Source organism: Pinus tabuliformis, chromosome 6 (assembly GCF_031772625.1).
Source record: "Pinus tabuliformis cultivar Carrire ecotype Pingquan chromosome 6, CPIR1, whole genome shotgun sequence".
NCBI classification, from domain to species: Eukaryota; Viridiplantae; Streptophyta; class Pinopsida; order Pinales; family Pinaceae; genus Pinus; species Pinus tabuliformis.
The window spans coordinates 67595657-67603425 of NC_142292.1; positions in this window are offsets into that span (position 1 = coordinate 67595657).

Sequence of the window (7769 nt, forward strand, 5' to 3'; positions counted from 1 at the left end):
CACTAGCTGAGTAAAAAACAATGATTGTCCAAGGAATGGCATCAAAAAGCCTGTTTTTTTGATATCCAAACGATCTACCTAGCCAAAATACTAACAGAAATTTACAAAACATATTAATTGGCAGGGGTGTTGGTACTTCTCCAGCCCTTGAGCCTCAGGGGAGATTGGGACATTTAAATCTGGCAGTACTTGTTCAGTGTTGCAGATAGTATTGCCGGAAGAGGAGGGTTTTGAACCTGCTAATGGATTATTGTAGTTCTATTTGGTGATGGAGACTTGACATTTCATCTTCAGTCCTTTGCATCATTGTTTGCTGGTCAAGTAACATTCCATGGTTGCAGTCATACTTGATACTAATTGATTGTACCTCATTTGCAGTGAGAGGATTTCTTTCTGGAGTCGAGAAATGCTCTCCATTAGTTCTCCGTAATCCTCATTGCGATGATGCAGCATGACTTCGCTTGTCCCCTGACTGCAACTGTCCAGAGATTTTGAGTGAAACGGGATTGGATGATTTGGTGCATTCAATTGTACGTACAGCACTCATGCAAAGACAGAATGGCTGTGGGGTCTCCAGGCTTGGGCTAGTCCTTCCTTCCTGGACACGCCTTTGAGAATAAAATATTTGATGCTGACTATATATCACCAACTTTTGTCACACCCATCCTGAATTATGAAACACAATCCACAGATAATGCTGGGCAGGGACAAAGATGTTATGAATAAAATATATATAAAAAGAATACAAATATAATAATGATGAAAATTGTAATAATGATTAGTTTATTACTCTGAAACCGGATTCGTCCAAAACAGGCCACGTGTCCGAATCCCACGAATCCAACACGATTTGATGGGAATTCAAATCCAAAAATGGGACACGACGTGTCTTAACGGGACATGATAGAATCCCGATCGTGTCCCGATTTTGGGATTTGAATCCCAAAAAAGTGAAACCCGCGTCATAAAAACGATGCTGTTCTTTTCATTATTTACCATTTCTCTCATTCGTTTTTGCAAATAGTGAGCTGTGGGCAAGGGGCTAAGGGTTTGGAGCAAGGAGCTAAGGGTTTGGAGCGTTTGGCAAGGAGAATCAAGCACTAGGTAAGTGCATTTCATTTCTATTTTTTTGCATTTTTATTACAGCAGTTTGTATATGATTTTTTTACAAATTTGTGCATTTTTTTTTAGTTTTTTTTTACAGTATTCATGGCTCAATCAAGGGCCACAGGTAGGGGGCAAAGGAAGGGGAAAAATGTCTCCATTGGAGATGCCCCTCTTCCCCCAATATAATCAGTGTTTGCTGCAAGTAATGTTGAGGGAATACTTCCTCTTAAAGACAACATTGAGAAATATTCCTTGTGGAAATATGTCGCAAGAGAGGATGGAACAAGCACCAAGGGAAAGGGAGGAGGCAATGTGCAATGGAGATGCAACTTTTGCCACAGTTCTTTCAAAAGCACATATTACCGTGTGAAAGGCCATTTGTTGGCTTTACCAGGTTGTGGAGTTGGAGCTTGTAAAGCTATTCCTTTACAAAAAAGGAAAGAAATGGAAAAAGAGTTCACTGTTGGTATGGCAAATGTGGTTGCAAAATAAAAAAAACCAAGAATGAAGACCCCCTTCCATTTTTGAGGAAAGGTACCACCAAATTTCCATTTGAGAGTTCTATTGGGGGACAAGCAACAAAAATAACAACAATTTCACTTGGTCCAGTGGACAAGATTTTTCAAAAAGAGAAACGAAAAGAGCTTGATCTCACCATTGCCTTATTTTTCTATCAAAACTTCATATCATTTAATGTTGCATGCTGACCTCTATTTATTGAAACGTGTCGAGCTCTAACTCACGGGTCTCCATCATGGTATGTGCCTCCTGGTTCAGAGAAGCTTAGAACCACCTTGTTGACGAAGGCAAAAAAAGAGGTGCAAAAAATGCTTGAGCCTATTAAAGCAATCATGGCCAACATTTGGGGTTAGCATTGTTTATGAAGGATGGACATATCCAGCACGACACCCACTCATCAACTTTATGGTGTCTTCCTTGAATGGTCCAGTTTTCTTGAAAGCAATGGATACACTTGGAGAATACAAAAATGCACAATTTATGGATGAGTTATTTATTAAAGTTATTGAAGATGTAGGTGTTGATTCTTATGTGAAAATCATTACAGATAATGCAACTGTTTGCAAGGCTGCTGGCATGATTGTGGAAGATAAATATCCACAAGTGTTTTGAACACCTTGCATTGTCCATTCATTGAACTTAGCATTGAAATCCATTGCTTCTGAGGTGCTTTGGATTGGTAATATTATTAAAGGTGCATGACATATCCGTAAATTTGTGCAAATTCATACAAATGCCCTCACTATATGATCCAGGAGGATCTCGTTAGATCATTGCACAAGTGTTCAAGTGTCGTCGTCAATTCAGTTTAGCTTCGACAGTGTTGGTTATGGATCAGGTTGTTCAGGTAATATGGTTTTTCATGGCATTTAGTTGAGATGGTTTAGCGTCTCGTTGTCGACATGAGTTCATCGAAAGTTTTGTCAGTACTGGTCGACGACATGTGTCTTGTCGTTGACCTCGCAGAATTTGGTGTCGACATGGGTTTGTCGTCCACTCACAGGGGTTGATGTCGACAAGTTTGTCATCATGCGACAAATGTCATTAATATCGCTTAGTGACGATAGATTGTAAATCGGTTGATAAACTTCATGTATTAAACCCTAATCTACATCTATAACACCTAATACTATCAAACCTATCTCCTAAGTCATAAACCTTAATGCATTGAAAAATGTATTGAAAACATTAAAAAACCTAATACTAAAGACCTAAACCTATGATCTAACCATCACATTCAAATTAGGTTACATACACCTAAGTTCTATGTCTAAGTCCTAAACCTAAGACTAAAACCTAGCTCTCGGCCTATTTTAACAAACATTACATTGTAAAACAATTAAAAATACAGAGCGAGTTGACCGTGCGGGCAGCGTAATTGCGTCGGAGCTCACGTGACAGGGTTAGGAAGGCCGTCGGAGCTAAGCCATCAGGTTAGCAGTTAGTTGACCGTGTCGGAGAAAGGCGGACATGTGACCAGTGTTAACCATCGGAGTATTAAACCGCAGAGTTTCACCGCAGCATGGAAACCACAAGGTCTTAGGAAACTGCAAACGGGCATGACATGTGAACAGAGAGGATTAACCATCGACGGGTTGGTCGTCGGAACTGCGGGGATAAAACCTCCAGGTGGCCGCCAAGGGTTAGACTGCTTGGTCACATGCCAGCGGTCCACCCAATCCGTGCTGCCATAACTGCTAGCGGTTTGGAGTTTTAATACAATGTTTTATTTTGGGTTTTATATGGTTTGTTGTTAAGTTTTGTTACAAAACTAATTCGAGGACCTTATAACCATCATCCTAGGTGTCCTCTTGCAACTAGACCGAGCTCAAAACCTATCCATATTGCAACCAAATTCATTCTGAATTTAGCCAAGGTGGTTTTGATGAACCTACAGGTCTATAAGAGGCGGATTTTCTTCATTGATAAGAAAGAGAGTGGTTTTGAATTCTGTTTGCAGATTCTGGAGGTCATTTTGTCTTCAGTGTAATAGGAGCATCCAGAATCGGAATTGAGAATTGTGACAGGGATTGGAACACTGGTTCAGAGGGCTATTTGATGATAGTGATCAGAAGTGCCTACGTGCACATTTAGACTGTTCAAATCTCTGTGTAATCAACTTCATCTGTTTCAATCCTAATAAAGCAGTCGCCCATCTTGAAAGTGGACCTGGAGACGTAGTCCATCAGGGACGAACTCCGTAATCAATTTTGCTGTCTGGTATCGTTGTGTTTTTATTGTTTTCACTTCTGTTATGCATCTATATTGTGTTTAATAAGCTATCGTAAAGTCTTCTTCTCAAGCAATTTTCCTCTATTTCCGTGCTTTGCGTTAACATTCAAATCATTAATGGTTAATCAATTCTACATCAGTTTAAGTTTATGATAATTTTCAGATCATGTAATTTGGTATCAGAGCATGTTGCGTTTGTAGAATTCGCTGTTGAATGTTAGCCAGGTCAAAGTTGCAACGAGGAGAAGGAATCCTTGAGCAGTTCGATCCAGAGGTTGGAAAGCGACGTGTTGTTCATAAATCGACCATGTCAGGACCTGATGCAAGTGAAAACACTGAAACTAAGATGAGTGAAGAATAGTTTCAGCAAACATTCTTGACTATGCAGTAGATGTTGGGAGAATTGTACGAAGACAAGAAGGCGAGAGATGCAACTTCTTCTTCAAAGACATTGAAGAAGGACAAAGGTAAAGGAAAGGCTGATAAACCACCTTCACCTCCATCATCTCCATCATCATCATTTTCTTCTTCTTCTTCTAGTGCGGAATCTGAAACGGAAAATAAACCTAAGAAAACATCTCTTTTGAAACTTGATGTAAAATTTGAGTTACTTGTTTATGATGGCGAAATGAATCCTGAAAAGCTAGATAACTGGATAAAGTAGTTAGAAGTGTATTGTCGCATTCAAAACATTTCTAACGATAAAACTAAAATTCAGTTAGCTACACTTAAAATGGGGGGAACAACTTTAATCTGGTGGGAAAGTAAAACTCAAATAGATGTAAGCGTAAAGGAAAAGTCATCTCTTCATGGTCTAAGTTTTAAAAAGCTCTTAGGAAACAGTTCTATCCTTTAGGATACATGCAGCACGCTGTTATTGATTGGCAACATCTGAGGCAAGGTAAAGGGCAGAGTGTTTAGGAGTTTACTCAGGAGTTCAGAAAGAAAGCATCAACGCTTGGTATTTCATTGGATACACGTGAAACTTTGTTAAAATACATTGAAAGTTTACATTCATATTTGCAGCATACATTACTGATGTTTAATTTTGATGATTTTGATGAAGTTTGTGTTCAGGCCATACATATTGAATTAGGTGGCAGACCCTTCAAGTTTTCATTGCAGTCATCCAAAGAGTTGGAAACCAAAGGTTCCAGTGACAGTAAGGGGAAGAACATTTCGAAGAGAAAGAAATCAACGATCGTTCAGAAGGAAAGACCTACTTGTTCTCATTGCCAGAGAATCGTTCATGATGAATCTAAGTGTTGGAAACTTCATCCAGAACTTAAGCCTAAAAAGTTCCTTAAGCAGAAGGATGAAAAGAAGGCCATTGCAGCAGTCCAGTAAGATCTAGGTTCAGATTCAGGTGATGAAAGGAGGATAACCGTCATAGTTATGATAGGTAAAACTTCAGACACTGGTTCAAGTTCGAAAACTATTGCATCTCCATCAAACATAAATCCTTCAAATGAGGATAAGAGAGTTGAATTGTTTAACATAAGGATAACTTTTAAGCATACAAAGATAGATACAATGTTTGAAAGTGGATCACAGGCGAATTTAATATCTGAATGTTTAGTTAAGGGTTTGGGTTTGGAAACATGGAATCATCCAAGACCTTACCCATTAGGATGGCTAAATAAATCAACTCAGATAAAAGTCACAAAACAATGTCGATTAAGATTTGCTATTAAAGCTAATTACATTGATGAAGTGGAATCAGATATGGTTTCAGTGGACATATGTGGAGTTGTCTTAGGAAATCCTTATCTTTATGATCGTGATGCAGTGTTTTATATGAGAGAACATAAATATCACCTTAAGAAAGACGGGGTTGACTTTATTGTCAGGGCACATCAAAGTAAAAATCACTTGAATTCAGTTAATGTTAATCGGATGAAGCGATTAATAAGTTCAAATAAAAGATTGGTAATCATGTGTGTAAGGAGAAACATAACAATCAACATGATGCTTGTTTAAGTTATGATACTAAGCTTAAAGATGGTTTGATTAAAGAGATAGAAACTTTTCTAGTTCTATGTAAAACCAAACATCTTACTCATAAGCAGGGAATACAACATGAATTACAGTTTGTGCCTAAAACTCCTCTTCCTAATGTTAGAATGAATCAATTCAGTTTAAGTTTGGAAATTAACAGTTACAGGGATACAAATCAGTATCAGGGAAAATCAGTGTTCAATTTCTCTTGTATTGTGTCGCCATTTCATGTCTTGAATAGTTAGGAAACCTCTTTTCAAGTGGAGAAGAAACCTATTTGTTTTCATGTCAAAGCCTTTTCTAAAGCAGTCTCAAAGTGTCTAATGGGAACTTATGCATCAGAGGAAAGTGCTAATCAATGGAAACATCATTTAATAAATGAAGGAAAAGTGATTCAAACAAATCAACAACTAATTCAATACTTTCAAAGACAAACTAAGTTGCAGCAGATTTCACCTTACAGTTTGATAGGTTCATTGCAGCAAGTTCACTTAGTAATCAGGAAGCAGGAAAGTATGTTTAATCAAGTAGCTGGTTTGATGTCAAGAGTATCTTTGATTGTCTTTGTCATTCCGCAATATAGACTGTTAATACATGTCAATAGTATTAAACAATGTCCAGTAGAGACTGTTTTCAAAGATGATTATGAAGCACTAACTCATGGTTCTTCATGGAAAGAATTCAATTGCCATGTTCATAATAGGTTGTTTGCCCATTGTCGCAAGTTGTTCATACTGCAGATGGATGGAACAGGTCACTGAATCAAAAAGTGCCATGGTCAGCATCGTCAGGGTCATCACTTGCAAGTGATTGATCAAATGTATTGGTACATCATCAGAACAAGGTTGAAAGTGAGGGAGCTCTACCCTCATCGACTGTTTGTTTAGTCAAACTTTTGGTGGTCCAAAAGCTTTCAAGTGGAGAGGATTGATCTAGGAGGATCTCGTCAGATCATTGCACAGGTGTTCAAGTGTCGTCGTCAATTTAGTTCAACTTCGACAGTGTTGGTTCTGGATTAGGTTGTTCCGGTAATATGTTTTTTCATGGCATTTAGTTGAGATGGTTTAGCGCCTGGTTGTTGACATGAGTTCATTGACAGTTCCACCATGATTGGTCAACGACATGTGTCTTGTCGTTCACCTCGCAGGATTTGGTGTCGACATGGGTTTTGTCGTCCACTCACAGGTGTTGATGTCAACAAGTTTGTCATCATGCGGCAAATGTCGCTAATATCGCTTAATGATGATAGATTGTAAATGGGTTGATAAACTTCATGTATTAAAACCTAATCTACATCTATAACACCTAATACTATCAAACCTGTCTCCTAAGTCATAAACCTTAATGCATTAAAAAATGTATTGAAAACATTGAAAAACCTAATACTAAAGACCTAAACCTATGATCTAACCATCATATTCAAACTATGTTACATAAACCTAAGTTCTATGTCTAAGTCCTAAACCTAATACTAAACCCTAGCTGTCGGCCTATGTTAACAAACATTACATTGTAAAACAATTAAAAATACACAACTAGTTGACTGCGCGGGCAACCTAACTGCGTCGAAGCTCATGTGACAGGGTTAGGAAGACCGTCAGAGCTAAGCCACCAGGTTAGCAGTTAGTTGACTGCGTCGGAGAAAGGTGGACATGTGACCAGTGTTAACCATCAGAGTATTAAACCGTGGAGTTTCATCGCAGCATGGAAACCGCCAGGTCTTCGGAAACTTCAAACAAGCATGACATGTGAACAAAGAGGATTAACTGTCGGCGGGTTGGTCGCCAGAACCGCGGGGATAAAACCTTCAGGTGGCAGCCAAGGGTTAGACCGCTTGGTCACATGCCAATGGTCCACCTAAACTGCGCTGCCATAACTGCTAGCGGTTCAGAGTTTTAATACAATGTTTTATT